At 39.4% G+C, this 16,715-nt stretch overlaps 1 protein-coding gene and 1 non-coding gene across 3 annotated transcripts in view; both read left to right on the forward strand.

Annotated features, from left to right (window-relative positions):
* CPNE4 (copine 4) overlaps positions 1–16,715 on the forward strand; it is a 467,500-nt gene that overhangs the window by 246,002 nt on the left and 204,783 nt on the right. The window lies entirely within an intron of this gene.
* Positions 5,558–5,664, forward strand: LOC111725880. Its single transcript, XR_002773825.1, has one exon. It is a non-coding gene; the product is annotated as a U6 spliceosomal RNA (small nuclear RNA).

A 16,715-nucleotide genomic window follows, 5' to 3' on the forward strand; every position in this document is an offset into this window, starting at 1 on the left:
CTGGGCTGATTTTTTTTTAGGAGGACAGGCTTGAAGAAGGGTTGGATTTCATTCCCTAGGCTTTCATTCCAGACATGCTTCTGTGGGACACAAATTAGAACTTCCTGGTTGAGTACTCAACTACCCAGGGAGTCAATGGGAAAGCATAAGGAAGGACCTCTATTCACAGAATGTTCTTTGTAAGTTGTAGGATTCTTTATGGATATATGTACTATTAAGATATTGAAAGTGGCAGGCTACAAGAAGGTCTCTTATAGCAAAATTGTATTTGGGCATCTAAATTAAAACTCATTTCATTACTGAGGATTTTACACCCAAGTCAACTGCATCCACGAAGACTACCTTCCAAAAGTGAATTAGATTTTCAATGAGTATTTTCTTGAGAAAGTTCCCTAAAGGATGATTATAAAGGTCTGTATGTTAGGATACATCCCATGGAGAAGTGTCATTCCTCAGAGGCAATCAGAGGTGGCTCTTGCTTGCATGGCATGTTAAGAGCATGATAACTCTGCGTACATATGCTTGTATTCTTTCAGTCACTGTCCTATTGAATTATAATTATTTGAATAAATATACATGTAGAAATGGGTTTTTAAAACCTTGATAATTATGCTGCTTTTTAGGATGGCAAGGAAATATGAGGACAGCCATTAACAACAAGTTCATTGAAACAGAGCACATAATATGTGAGTGACCATAAAATGCCAAGGAATAACTCCTAGCATGAGGACTCCAGTCTCATGTATACAGACATGAAAGTTTAAACATCTGTTGACTTTTCTGTGATTCTCCCCTCATTGAAGAGGTGATATTTGAGCTAAGATATAAATGATGAGAAAGAGCCAGCCAAATGTGCCAATCTGAGTATAAAGCATTCCAGAAAGAGGAAGCAGCTAGTGCAAATGTCCTGAGGCAGATACACAATTAGTCTGTTCAAAAAAGAAATAGATTTGTATGCTTGGATGTTAGAGATAGTGATTGTGTATCAGAAATGCAGGTATTTCACCTACAAAGATTCTGATTCAGTTAGTCTGGGGTTGGGCTCAGGCATTGGTGTTTGGGTTTTTTGGTGGTGGTTGTTGCTGCTACTGTTCTTGTTAGTTTAGGTTGTCCAAAGAGTATTCTTAATCACAGGTTAAAGATCACTGATACAGAGCATTATAGACTATGACAAGGTGTTCGGACTTTAATAGAAAACCACAAAGAATTTTAAGCAGGGTATTGATGTGATATGCTCCACATTTAAAATTTCCCTCTTACTTTTGCACAGAGAATGGGTTGAAAGGGTAAAAGGAGGCAAGAATGAGAAAATCTATCAGAAGGCCATAGCAAATATCCATTGAGTTTTCTGGCCTAGTGGAAAGACAAGTGGACAGATATGGGAAATGTTTTGAAGGTGTTCACAACATTGCCTAAAATGTTTATTTGCTGATGGGTTGGATTTGGAGGTATGAGAAAAGTTGAATTACCAACAGATTTTTGGTCCAAGCAGCTCACTGAATTGTGGTGCCATTTATAGAAACAAATGACCCTGGGGGGAAGAAAGAATCTTGGGGGAGGTAGTGAGAGAGTAGGATTGAAAAGTTCTGGTTTTGGCGTGTAATGTTGAAGACATATGTGAGATTTCCAAGTGTAGGTGTCTGGTCAGCAGTTGGATATTCACACTGAGATTTTAGGTGAGGGATCAGGTCTATGTATAGTAATTTGAGTTCATATGGTATATCGTGTTATTTCAAGCCATAAGTTGAGATTTTTCTCAAGAGCAAATATGGACAGAGTTTTGGGGGTATGGTAATGTTTAGGAGGGCCAAGACAAGTGGGTGCTTTTGGGTGAATTAAAATTGGGAATAATGGCTCTGTGCAGAACGCCCTTGCACTGGTATTAAAATATCTTTCCTGAAAAAGAAAAAGACTCTGAAGTGGAAGAAAATGGAACTAAAAAGTTTGTTATAACATAAACTTTTTATTGATTGATATTTCTCTTATAAAAGATTCACATGGAAACAGATATAAAATGGGAGAAGTAATAATTTTTTAATGACAACTGGATCTTTTCATATATGGTGGCCAAATGCAAATCAACTAGGCAATTATTTTAACCTATTCCTGTCCCACCTCTCTCCTCAGGCTGATCCTCCTTGCCAGGGACTATCTAGGCTCTTTTAGCATCTTGTTTCTTTACATTCTGATCTTAATGATGTCTTCTGGCAGCCTTAATTATCAGACAATGAAATGAGTCCTGTTGTTAGAGAATTAATGGCTGAAATAATAAAGAAAACATGGCTTTGCTACAGATAGCCCAAGAGAGGTCAAGTTGGCTAATAACATGACCCCAGGACACAAAGTGGCTATGGAGGAGGGAGTTCCCAGAGAATCACAATGAATTCTCCATCCCAGGAATGTTATCAGTAATTTATCTGTTTCTCCAGTCTTTTAATTGGTCGAGGTAGGGCAGAAGTCTTCAAACTTGGGGAGACACCACCCTGAGGAAACACAAAGATTTTCCAAAGAGTACACAGTCAGGGCTTACTTTACAGATTTTCCAGTTCCATCTGTACTGTTTCCTAAAATTGAACTGCCTAAGAACTTACATTTCTTAAGTTCTTTTCTTGATAAAGAAGTTGCACTTTATCAAGTAAAGGAAACTTGTCAGCACTGACACATTGTCCATAGAGCATTACCCTGTGGTTTACAGAAAACTTCAGAGTGTTAAACAAGGGCCATTTGCAATATTAGTGTTAAGTATTGAGAAAATGGATGACTGTCCTCACTCAGTAATCAACGAATCTTTCTGGAAGTCAGGTTTTTCCAGTTCTTTGCTTTCCACAAAATTGAAGGTAGACCTAATTGACTTGTCAGTTGCTGAATCATTAGAAATAATTTGTGATGATAAATCACTATGTGATTTTGATATACAACTTGGAAGAAGTACAAAAAATGGAGTGACAATGCTATTACAAAACTTGCATTCGTGTCTACTGAGTTATGAAGAAAAGTTTCTCAGTTCTAAGCATTTATAAAAATGAAAAATAGTTACATAGATGAGGCTGAATCTCTTTTATTCTAGTGGTTGGTTCTATTTATCTATGAATACATGGAGCAATTGTAGGAGGAGTGGCCATTCATTTCATTAAGAGATACATTTTAAATTATAATCTTAACTCCAATAATTATACAGCAAAATTTAGAATACATTTATTGTTTTGATCAATTTCTATTCATAAATGTAATGACAACTCAATCCAAATGAAAATCTTTAAACAAGGTGACAGAATATTTTTTGTAAAGATTTACATTTATAAACATATTTTTTTTCACAGAGAGGTAAGAGAGATTGATCAATAAAACATTTGAAAGCATAAAATTATACCTCATTAGGCTAAAATTCTATGAGGAAAATAAAATGGAAGTACCATTTGTAGGAGGAAAGGGAATGTTACAGGATTAGTGTGTTTTGTGTATATCCAAATCCATGGGTATTTAAACAGATGATAGCATTAAATCACTGTATCATCAAATTGTCCCTTTTTTTAAAAGCTGAGGAGCACCTGACAAGCTGGGAAGAGGAGTCAATAAAGTTTCAGAGGCGGTGGTGCCACAGCTGAGTCTCAGAAGACAAACAGGAATTAGCAAGATAAAGAAAAGATGGGCAGGATTTTTAGACAAAGGAAGCATCTCTGTTTCCCAAGTAGCCTTCACCAGGCTTGGCCCATTCTTGACTTGTCTTGGAAAAATTTCAACTTCTAAATTAGACTCCTAAGAGAGGTGCCAGGTCGAGTCAGGTGGGGAGTGAGGGGCAAATGAAACAAACTATCTTGGGTTAGGGGTATCCAGACAGGTCCCAGTTGATCTGTAGAACAAACGAGCACCTCTGGGGAAGGTGAGCTGGCTAAGCTGTTTTTATGTTCCTAAAATTTTGTGACAGCAAGACATGGATAATTACTGCATTGTCAGCACAGGGGTTAGCATAGACCTTTCATGAGGTCAACTCTCATATCCAGCCAGCCGGAACAACAGAAAGGACCTTAACTTGTCACAAGTGTGCACATATCAGTGTAAATTGGTTTTGTACTCCCAGCCTGCCTGAAATTGGGAGTAGGTGGGGAGAAGTGGGGAGAACAGGCATGATTCTCCTTGAATTCCTCACCTACTTCTGTCACCCAGTCTCCACTTAAGAACCTGCCAGGAGGCATATGGTTAGAAGGAGAATGGAATTAAAGGAGGGGAACAGAGACTGAGAGCTTACTGTGTGTTCTAAGCTTCAGCTCAGTACCATCTCCTTTAAGCTCCCAGACTAGACACCGGGCTTCTCCTTTGTGCACTAAGGTGCCCTGTGCGGGATTCAGCTTGATTTACTATATCCTAGTGGGCTGTTTTTCTTCTTGTATGTACCTCTTCCTCAAAATCAGAGCTTTTTCCAAAGTAGATGTTATATATTCCATTATAATATTCTGGATCCATAACACAAGACTTGGCACACAGTAGGCCAATTGCATCTCTTCAGTGGTGTGTAAGTTTAAATGCTTCGTGAAATAACTATAGCAAAACTGGCATAGTGTGCAGTGTGCACTGGGATTGCTCAAAGTGATTATTAACCTGCATAATTCTTCTGCACTATTATGGGCTCCCATAACGTGGGCACTGTTATGTGCACCAAGTTACCCAAAGTGTAAATAACTTGGCCATGTTTTCACAGCTATTTTAGCAGAGGTAGAACTTGAACCCAAGCAACCTGGCTCCCAAATCTGTGCTTTGAACTGTTGCTTTACCATCCTGTTTCTGTCACAATACTATTAGGTGCATATTTATAATCTCATTTTTCATAGGAAAAAAGTCTCTCTGAGAGTACAAGGTTGTTGTCCAAGATGCACAGCTGATAACCGGTTGGTCTGGGAATTAGATTCAAACACGTGCAGTTCCAAAGTTCATGTTTATTACTTTCTAGAGCCATAGCAATTTGTAAACTTTAAACAGGATCAGTTTTCTTAAATATTTCAACCGAGGAAGGTGAAAGAATGTAGTGTGAGTAACCTGAGTGGGTAGCTGGTGAAACAGGTGGACTGTGCTGAACTTCCTCTATTATTAGCCTCTTATGTAAAAGTCTCTATGTGTGTGAGGGTGTGTTTGAATTCTCTGAATACCAAATCAACATGTACACAGTGTGAGATTTTGAAAATAGAGAAAAGGATAAGTCAGAAAAATCCGTAACTATTCATCCTACCATTCTAACATTGTGATTATCATTGCTAACTTTTATTCGTCTTATTTATATGTGTGTATAGGTGAATAGGCATATTTATAAATAAATTTAAAAATCACTCGGTTTATATTTGACTTTTTGCCACGTAACATTATAATTTTCTAATTTCATTAAGTATCCTTCAACTGTGTGATTTTTAATAACTGCACAGTCAGTAGATAAACCACAATTTAATCCTAAATCCCCCATTATTGGATATTTGTCACTGTTTACATCTCAGGTAATTTCTTCAGGAAAAGTGTTTGAAAGTAGAATGACTGGTGTGCAGACTTTATGCATGTGGCTAAAATGTCCTCAGTGCTCGCTTCGGCAGCACATATGCTAAAATTGGAATGATACAGAGAAGATTAGCATGGCCCCTGCGCAAGGATGACATGCAAATTCGTGAAGCATTCCATATTTAAAAAAATAAATAAATAAAAATAAATGAAATGTCCTCATGAAAAGTTGTATAAATTTATTCCACAAATCTATATGTAGACTCCATCTCTGCAACTTTTATTAACAGAGTCTTTCAAAATTTTAGATGCCTGAATTTTTGTTCTCAGTTGTAAAATTGTAACCCATTGATAATTAAAGAGGTTAAACTTTTTCTATATAGCTCTTCGCCATTTGTATTTTTTCTTTTTGAAATGACATTCACATCATTTTCTCTTTTTCCATCAGGGTATTTTTATTATTCTAATCAACTTGCACAACTTCTTTATTAAAAATAAGACTTGATTTGTTACAAGTATTTTTCCATTTGTTCATTTGTTGTAATTTTTATTCCAATTGCTTATTTGTCTTTAAATTACATTTTGACTAACAGATGGAAGTTTAATATCCAAACTTCAAGTTATTTTGTGGTTTCCTCCTTTGTTTCTAAAATCTAAATTCTTCAAAATCAGAATCATTATTTAGTTTTCTTAAAGTTTCCATTTTTATATTTAAAAGCTTACTTCATTTTCTATTCATTTTAGTACATAGTATGATATAGGTGCTAATTAATCTTTTATCCTTCAATTCAATAATTATTCAAAAATGAGATATTGAACAATCGTTTTCCCTATAGGCCTTAGTACAATTGCCCCTAGGTTTTTACCGAACAAACATCTGCTCTGCCTTCATTATACACAGGGCACTGTAGTATGTGCTGTATAGTCTTCAAACTCATAATTCCTAGCTTCTGCCCTCCAGGAACTTATAACCAAGTAAGGGAAAGTCAAGCTTCTGAATTAACTATCATACAAGATGGAAGGAAAAAAGAAGGCAGTCAACTCAGCAGTAGCCTGGAGTTGCTATTAGGAGATTAATGAAATCTCATGTCTTGTTTTAGTCTCCTGTGTGTTAGAGTGAGGGATCAGATCCCCCTTCTAGGAAGGTTGACAGCCAGCTTCAGGGAGGGTGGCCATCAGAGCCTCCAGCTGCCAGATCCTTCAGGGAATGTTTGGATTGCAGACTAACACCTGGCTCAAGCACATGCCCATCCCAGGGTGTCCAGGGACTTGGTGAGGCTGAAATATAAAAACCTTGCCATATGGGCCTACTGCAGGGTGACTCTCAGAGGCCATGTTTGCTCCAAAAGTCCCCACTCTGGTGGCCAAGACTTCACTAACCCCACATCTCTCTCTGCTGAATCCTGCTTCCTTCCCTTCAGTCTCACAGGTGCTAATTCTGAATAAAAATCTGCACCCCCAAACCCACTCCAACATCTTCTTCTAGAGAACCTCTTAATCATCCTCCCTTTCTTCCCCACATATTGCTCTGGACCAAGCTGGCCAATCAGCCCTTCTAAGATGTCTATAGAAGCTAAATTTTGGAGACCCAGGAGAAATCTTACAAATGACTTTGGTGTACTAGGAAATGAATTGGAGCATGATGGGTGCATCAATTAGCAAGTAATTTGAATTTAAAATGTGAGAAGATACAAATAGCGAGGCAGAAGTTCAAGTTGATAATAACTGATGTGCTCACAGAAGGTGTGCAGGGAACCGCCTGGCAGTCAGAGAAAGCATGTGTTGGTGCTAACTTCTGAGGATATGATGAAAGAAGCATAGCATCATCTTTCAAGTTCAAAGAGAAATTTTTTTTAGCTTTCTTGGACAATACAAATATTATTTCTAATGAGTTGCTGTGAAATAATACCTAACATTTACAGAGTACACTGCATGCTAAGCACTGCACTAAGCATGTTCTAAGAATGTTTTCTCACTTAATCTTCATATTTAATGTTATTTATATAATATCCATTTTCCATAGAAAGTTTAAGTGCTTTACCCAAAAGCAAACACACTGAAAGTGGTAGAGCCAGAATACATACCTACATGCCTCAGCAACGAACTAGCCGTGTGACCTTGGAAAGTTACTCTCACTTTAGTTTCTTCTTTTCAAAAATAGGCATAACACTGGTTATCTCATAGAGTTATTTAGATGATTACATTAAATAAGGTGATGTAAAACCCCTAACATTTTATCTATCACGAAGTAAACTCTCTACCAGTGTCAGCTGTCAGTATCAGTTTTGTTATTTTTTAGTGCTCTTACATGAATTCTCATGTTGTCTGAAGTATGCTTCTTATCTGGTAAGAGATTACATGTGGAAAGTACATAGAAACTTCCAGTCACCCTGGCAAACAGGTCTGACATAGAAAGAATCCTGTCTTTCAAGCATAAACACTAGACAAAGTATAGCAAAAGTATAAAGTAAACACAAAGCTAAATTTGAAAGTAAGACAAGGCAATTCAATGTGCCAGAAAAGAAGAAGAGGAACAAAGCCAGATGGTTGGGTAGAAGCTGTGGATAACCAGCTCATAAAGCTGTGAGATCTAATTATCAGCCCTTAGGCCTGGAGGGTAGTGCTTTAAGCCCTCCTTTCACAAGTAGAACAAGAGGAGAGGACTTGGGCCTTGCCACCAAGCTTCTACATAGATATGGGAGTTAACTCTGATTAGAGAATGAAAGAAGGAACCTGAGAAGGCATCAAGAAAACTAGTGATATATCTAAGGTCGTAAATAGAAGTTGAGTCATCTGGGAATAGTTTGAACTGTCCTGATTTATACTATTTGAATATGCAAAAGTCCTTGTCAAGATATCAACATGTAAAACAAGTAGGCTAGAACTTATGGTTCCCTTAGGGTCTTGGCACAAGCAAACATAAAACACATCCATTACAAACCCTCCAAACACAGAGCACACCCAGACTCACAGGGAAAAAAATCCCTGCTGAAGATAAGCTCACAATAAAAACTATAAAACACCTGGAAATAGGCCACCATGAGAGAGAGTGAGCTAGCTGGCAAATGTAACAGTCAAATTTTTACCCAAAGAACTGGAAATAATAACACAGTCTAAAAGAAACTTTTTGAAAAAGTATTTTAAAAATATACAATAAGCCCAAAGGTGAGAAGTAATAATTAAAGAATGGAAAACGAAAATTAAAGAATGGAAATAGAAGTTCTAAAGGTTGGGGGAGCCACGGGATGGAAGACTGTAATAAAACAGAGTGGCTGGGGAGGCCTCCTGCTAAAGGAGAAAAATAAGCAGAAACATGATTCTGAAGTTTCAAGAAATTAAATAGTAAGAAGTATAAAATAGTAAGACGTATAACTGGGATTTCCACATAGGCCTATTTGTCTTCAAGGCCCAAGCTCTTTTCATAGTCTTCATGTGGAATAGCTGAATTCAGCGATGGGTGTATGGTGGGTGATTAGTTATAGTGATTTCATTTTTTTAACCCTAAACTAGATATATCAATTATTGATTCTTAGTTTTAGCCCCACCCGCAAAGTAAAGTGCAGGCAGATTCAAATGTAGATACTGTTTTTGAGTGGTGATGCCAGAAAGTAGGAATAAAGAAATGGAAAAGGTGAGACAGGGAAGAAAGAAAATATAGTAAAAGGGCATTACTACTGTGAGCAGCTGTGTCCCAGTCTCTCTGGAGACTTTCTGAGGAGCTGTGTAGAATGTATCTCAGAATCTCAGCATCTCAGAATTTTCCCTCCGAAGAAAGGGAGGCTGAGACATTCACCTATTAATCCCTGACTTTCTTTAACTGTTAACAAGAGTTAGTGGTTACAGGTTACTCACACTTGCAAGCTGCCTTCTACAAGGATTCCCATAGCATCAGAGGAAATTCAGAGGGTGAAAAATAATTAGAGATACAACAAGGATTTGGGGCTGTCTACCACTGCTGTAGCAGAAGTGAGAAGGAAGTTGGGGCAGGGGTGGGGGTGCTGTAAACTGATGTGCCAAAAAATCTGCTATAGCTACAATGTGAAAAACTAGTTTAATTTTTCTATATTCTATTAAGTACAAATGTAGTCACCAATAAAAATGAATCAACTTGAAACCTATATTGATTTAACAAAAAGAAAAATGGTAAGATAATCAGAAGCATTCAAAGGTGGAACAAGTGGCTGAGGAAGTAATAATTGCCCCATCATGGAAGTGCCAGGCAGGAGGCTCATGGGTCAGGAGCTCAATCATTGGTTAGGAAGACAGACCATCTCACTTTTAAGAACATTCTAACCCTGAGACTCTATGACTTTGTTTATTAAATACAAGTAGAACTCCATAGTTGACCACCTCCTTACATTGGCCACCTTCTTAAGTTGATCTAATTTTCATAGACATATATGCACCACAGGTATGCATCAGTACTGTGGGCCTAGTTCCTTATGTTGACCACCTCCATATGTTGACCAGTTTGTTACAGTATCTTGAGTGGTCAACTTACAGAATGTCTACTGTACATGTTACTTTCCCTGAAATGTCAGCACCAACATTTAAGATTCTTTAACATTTAAAGCTTTTTAAATTTTAAAAAATTATTGAATATTTGCTGAGCAAAACTTATCAGAGAAGTTCAGATTGTTTTCCTACATTGTCAGAATTCTAGGAGCTCTTACCATGCTTCAGTTAATGGGCAGGAATAAATCATCCTTGACAACTTGAAATAGAATATAAATTCTGTTGTTTCCCAGACAGGTGTATGAGGTAGAGGAACAATGAAGAAAATGAGACTCAGCCCCTTGTCCTTTGACCAGAATGTTTGGTCGGTGTGCTGGGGACAACAGGAGATGTCCTTGCTTAACTGCATTAAATTGCCTTCCATTACAGCTTTACCCTCTCTTTCCCAGACCCATACAATAGATTTAAAAACATGGACTTTGAAGTCAGATGGCACTGGCTTTGATTTAAAAAGAAAATGAACTTATTGGGAAGACATCAGTAAGCTTCAGTGAACTTGGGAAACCTGGAGAACCAGGCTCAAGGCAGATAACAACTTCTCAAATCCAGCTGCAGAAGTGGTATCATAAAGAAATCACAATTACTAAGCATTAGACACCCTGGTCTGCACCACTGCCAGTTCTGTACTGGGAATTCTGTTTTGCAACAATACTATTGCTGCCACCTCCAGAGAAAGGGGAGCTCCACTATAACTTAATTAAGAACCCAGCCCAGGTCATCTGAATGGCAGAACCCAGGTCTCAAGGTCTCATGCCTGAGGTCATCTGAATGGCAAAACCCAGGTCTAAAGGTCTCAAGCCTTCATAGGAAGGTTGGAAAGCTCCTATCAAGATACATATGTCCCTAAACACAGAAGGGGAGTTCAGACATGGGATGACAAAACAGAATGCCCAGTATTTGCTACAAGGCCTACCTCATAGGGCAGTTAAGAAGATTAGATATGATGTTGTAAGCACTAAAAATTAATACTGCTTATTACAGTGGAGGTTCAGACTTTATCTTAAAAGAACATAGGGATTCGAGGAAAAGCCAAAATGCTTAATTCTGAGGGCTGTATTTGTCCTTTTAATTTTCATCAGCGTTAGTGAAATGACTTCTCTTTTTTCTCTTTGTGGGTACTCATACTGATGACATTGCTGTCACCAAGGATGGCTGAGGCTAAGCTGTGCACAGCCTTGTTATGGTTTTCTCTCCCAGCCAGGATTTTTAGACCATAATAAGCAGAGTGTATCCTTGACAACTATAATTGAGCCCCTCTCCAACTGGCTACAAGGTTCTTGCTTATCTAAGGTCAGCAGCACGGGGCCAAACACTTAGCAGCCTCCAACCCAGGAGGTGCCCATGTATCCTAAAATCTGTCAAGGCACTCACTTCACTGAGGAAAGATGGGTTTTGCCATTTTCTTCATCTACATTCCTATTCCCCATTCCTTACTAGGTAGACTAAGAATCTCTGGTTTTCAGTTGCCATCTCTTCATTATATACAATATACTCCAATAGAATATTTAAAATCTAGTTGCCTAATTTCAAAAAAAAAATGTGTGATCTTTTGGAATAAAATTAATCTTTTCAAAATAACCAGGAACAATAAATTCTGCTGTGTATGTGTGTTTATATTTTTTTAACTTGATGAGATAAACTGAATTTATTAAGATGTCTCTGAAGTGCATTGCATATGTGAAGATATGGATTAAATTATTAAATTCTTCAATATAATTCTAAAGAATCTGTAAAATATAACTTGCTGATGAACTTTAAATCTGTTTGAATGGACTGAGACAGTAATAGTTTACACAAGTCTTTTGTCTTGAATGTCTCCTTTCACTAAAATATTATATTTTTATAATGAATTTTAGAAACTGTCACCTTCAAAATCAACTACATTATTTCCTTTACATACATGCTACGACATTTGACCTCCCTGGTTTGAAAATGCTTAAGAGCATACTTAATGAAAGAAATAAATAATGGCAGAAATAAAAGTAGTGGTATTTTAAGATTATATGTAACCATTTCAGAGCACTTCATAATCAGTTATTTCTATTATTTCATATCCTCATTCATTCATTCTTTCACTCAATCATTTAACAGACAGCTTCTGAGCACCCACTCTGTGCCAAAATCAGCAACAGATACTTTGCAGTGGTCATCTACAGAAACAATCTCTGTTTCAAGGAATTCTTAGAGCATAGCATAGGTGGTGAAGTCCTTGTGTGTGCTCTATACAATGAGGAAAATGAGTCTCAAAAAGGCTAAGCCACTTCCCCAAGGGAACAAATCATTAGTGTCTGTCTGAAAGGGCTAAAAGTTTAACTAAGCTTCCTGGCTTAAATGATAAATTCAAAGTTTTTTAAATGGCACATTTAATAAGGGTCTCACTTGACATGTAAACTCTAAATGCTGATTTTTAAGCCAATCATTACCCACCTGGGAAATATTAGGACAGAATATGTAATGAACTGCCCTTATGTGGCCTCACCCAAAGAGTGACTTCTTTGACTTCATGAAACTTGAGTTTGAACTCCTGTATATCTTAGCGGCACTTTAAAAACACATTAAATTTCAGTCATTTTTCTGTACCTTAATTAGAAGACTCTGTACATCATTTTACTGTTATGAGTCTGAATAGTCTTTGCATATATATTATTCATTGGTTCTTTGTTCATTCCTGGTTTCTTCATATTATTAGTAAATATTCAGATACTAGGATAAAGATTGAAGCATTAATTCTGGTAAACAGAAGAGGGGGGCCAGATTTATGACATCATCATCCTTATGGAAAGCAGGACAGAAATGGTGACAGCTGTGTTTGTTCATGAAAACTGCCTGCTTCCAGCCATAGTGGGACCATTTATATACGGCACTGGAAGAGTGTTTGTGCCTTTGCTGCTGACTCACAAACTTTTGAGTTCTTGGTACGAGTGGGACCAAAATTAGATCCAATTTTATTTTATTCATATCTGTGTTTATCAACAGGAAGGGATGAATTAATTCGGGAGGTGGGGGGTTGTTCCCACTCCACTCCCACCTCAGATGAACCAGGCAGGTTTAATCAGAACCTTGAGGAGAGTCCTGGACAAACCAGCTTTTATCATGGACAAAGCTGATGACCCTTTCTGCTTTCCAGCTTCACTTGGCCTCCTGTCCGTCTTCACGGACCTCAAGCTGAGCCTCTACTTCTATTTCCACACCTCTTCCCATGGGTCTGCTGACTGGTTTAGCGTCTCTGGTTTCCTCCTTGTGCACTTCCCTGGGCACTGGCTTTGTTTGGCCCTCCAGTTGTATAATGTGCCAGCCCTTCCCCTTGGGTTGGGCTCTAGCTCCTGAGAGGAAAGATACAATGGGAAGGAAAGAATGAATCTCTACCCTGCTATTCACAGTGTTTGGCTACCCTAGGAATTTTCCCAGCTTGCTCTTTGGTACGCGCATTCTCCAAAGGAAACAAATTTTCCAAGGAAACAAATAGTGGTAGTAGTTATAATTTCCACCCTACAGATAAGTAAACTGAGGTTCAAGCAGCGATTTTATGACTTGCCCACTGTCACACAACTTTTAAGTGCCAGATCAGGATTTGAACCTTAGTCAAATCTGTACTCTGTCTCCAGAACAGACTGATCCTCACAAGACCTGAGGTGGACAGATACTCCTGGGAAGGAAACGCAGTAGGAGGTGGGGCCGTGGTACCCATGGGGTGCATCAGGCAAGAAACTGGCCTTGGGGACGTGCAGCATGAGTCAGTGCAGTGACCCTAAGGATGGAATAGTAGGAGCAAGTGACATGAGGAGCTCCAGTGCACAAAGAGAAATCTGTCACTGAGTCCCCTGATGTTGGAGGTTAGTCAGACTCTACTCTTGGAGGACCAGGGCAAGACGAGGTCAGAATTCCTGTGCAAAGAGCCGCTTGTGAAGATGAAGAACATGGTCATCTGGGACAGAGGTTGGTGCTGTTGGGAGACTTGGTTTTGACAACAGGGTCAGAATACACAGAAACAGTGTGGTCCCCATCTCGAAGACAAAGCTATGAAGTTCCCTCAGTGCCTCATCATTAACTAATGGATGCAACAAAGGAAAGTGTTCCCCTTCCAGGCCTGCTCAAGAGAGCTCCATGTGGTTCCTTTCAACCACACAGGGATAGGTGCAGGGTACTCCATCCCACATCCGCACTATCCCTCTACATTCAGAAAGACAACTCCTAGTCCTGAGGGGCTTAAGATACCCCTGGAATGTTGAGAGGGTATTGCCAATAAAGTCTAGAAGCAGTGGGATTGCATACAGTCTGGGGACATATATTGAGTCTCTATGGCTTCTCTGTGTATTAATGAGACATCCTCTCCAGGGAGGTGACCACCATACCTTCTGATGAACGGGGCCCCCTAGAAAGGTGCTTAGTCTCCTCCTAGGTCCTTCTAGGCTTCTGTCTTCAATATGATCCATTCTCCAGCAGGACAACCCTTATCTACTCACTGTAGAGGAATTCCTATTCTTTAGTTATTCCTCCCAATTCTACTATTTATAATACACTTTGTGTTTGTTATTTGAAATGCCTGGGTTCCTAGAATTGAAATAAGAATTCCTGAAATGTTATTGTCTTTGATTCAAAATTTACTTAAAAATTCAAAGCTGAACACATCTCACATTTCCTTCTGTCTGTATTTTCGTAGTTATAGCCCTACAGAGCAGAGCGTGTTGAAGTTTCTCCCCTGCTTTCTTGGTACAAGAAGACCTTTGGGAGAGGTTAGGTTCAAGGCTTTCCAGGGATGACTGTAATATCACTTCCACATTAAAGATACATTTTGACTGTAAAATGAAGCACCTTTCAGGAAGATTGATGTATGTATTTCAGAATGCACCTTGGATGAGACAAAGTCTGGAGGTGAGGTATAGTCCAGTGTCTATAGCTCTAAGGACAGAAAGAACATGCCTCTCGATCTAGGAAATATAAAAATACTGCAGACACTAATCACCCTTCCTAAGCTGCTAGGGAACAGCAATGGCAGTAACTGATATAACACTCAGTGACCTCGTCCTCCTTAATTCAATCTATGTCCATGTACATTTGCTTCAACATGCTTTTTAATGTTTGCCGGGTCTTTTGAAATATCTGCATGGCAGATGGAGGATGAAGAAGGGAGATACTTTCTCCCTGAAGAAAGGTCCTTAATCGACTGTCAGCTCTTGATGAACAAAAGACATTGTCCAACAAGATACAATAGATGCAGTGGATGAAGCAAGGCGGCCTCCTTTTCAGTGGTTTGTGTAAAAAGTGTTGGCTTTTAGTGATGCTGATTGCTTCTAATCTCAGTGCATTTTTCAGTGCTTTTCCCAAACTGTCAGCTTCATCTCTAGGGGTATTTCTTTCACGTGGCTTCAATACATCAGCTTGAAGCTGACTGGAATGGTTTTGCCTGAAATAAATTTCCCACCATCGCACTCTCTTCATCCCTGTGGGTGGTGACAGGATACTGAGGTGAATGTTTAGCAAAGATACTGTCACTTCCTCCTTCTCCTGTTGCACAATCTGGTTTCTCGAAGCCTCTGATTAGGGCTCTGGTAGGTCTTCAGATGGTGAAAAGAACACAGATTCTGGACTCTAATTGGGATGCTGGTCTTCTACTTGTTATCAGTGAAATTCTGAGAAAGTTTCTTGAAATCTTTGAATCTCGTCTTTCTAACCTATGAGAAAGGAAACAATCTTGTTGAAGGAGGTGTGGATATTTTAGGTCCATGATAAATACAGCAAGAGGCAATCAACCTGAGAAAGATGTTTCATTGGTTTAAGACACTTATTGGAAACCTATTGAGAAATTGGGATGTAAGTGAGACAGTGACCAAGTCAGAACATACTCCTGAGTAAGCCAGGGAGGAGAGAGGAGGTAGAGGTGAAGAATAATATTCAAGCCTGGAGAAGGACACCTCTATGTCACCTTCAGACCTGAGGGCTTAGGATGCCCAGTGGCCCATTTAGGCTGTTGTATTTCTTTTGCATTTATGTTTATGATGTGCATTACCTACCATGGCTTCTCTTACCAGCACATGCAGAGAAGCCATGACATTGGTGGTGTTTCCCTTGTCCTTTAGTTCTGAAGCCTGAGAGTATGGGATTGAGACAAAGGATTAAAGAAAAAAGGAGAGCCTTTAACGCTCCCTGTTTTCCAGCTGGAACGTTCCAGATGTTATTTTGCAATTTGCTCTCTGGCCCTGTGCAAGGTGCCAGGTAGAACCCTAACCCCCAGCAAACAGGGCCTAGAGGATCAAGCCTTTCTGGCATTATTCCCACCCTTCAGCTCCATCTCTTACCTGTCTCCCAGACCTCTGATGGAAGGAATTAAGGTTAGATCCTTTCATACTTCCCTACAAAGGTGTGCACCCAGCAGCATTTAAAGCAATGAAAGAGGTGGTCAGCGCTCCCTCCCTCTTCTCCTTTCTCCGTCTCTCTCCTCCTCCCTCTCCTCCTCTCTCCGTCTCTCTCCTCCTCCCTCTCCTCCTCTCTCCCTCTCTCTCCTCCTCCCTCTCCTCCTCTCTCCCTCTCTCTCCTCCTCCCTCTCCTCCTCTCTCCCTCTCTCTCCTCCTCCCTCTTCTCCTCTCTCCGTCTCTCTCCTCCTCCCTCTCCTCCTCCCTCTTCTCCTCTCTCCGTCTCTCTCCTCCTCCCTCTCCTCCTCTCTCCATCTCTCTCCTCCTCCCTCTTCTCCTCTCTCCGTCTCTCTCCTCCTCCCTCTCCTCCTC

This window comes from Otolemur garnettii, unplaced genomic scaffold (genome assembly GCF_000181295.1).
Source record: "Otolemur garnettii isolate 467f Iridium unplaced genomic scaffold, OtoGar3 scaffold00002, whole genome shotgun sequence".
NCBI lineage: Eukaryota > Metazoa > Chordata > Mammalia > Primates > Galagidae > Otolemur > Otolemur garnettii.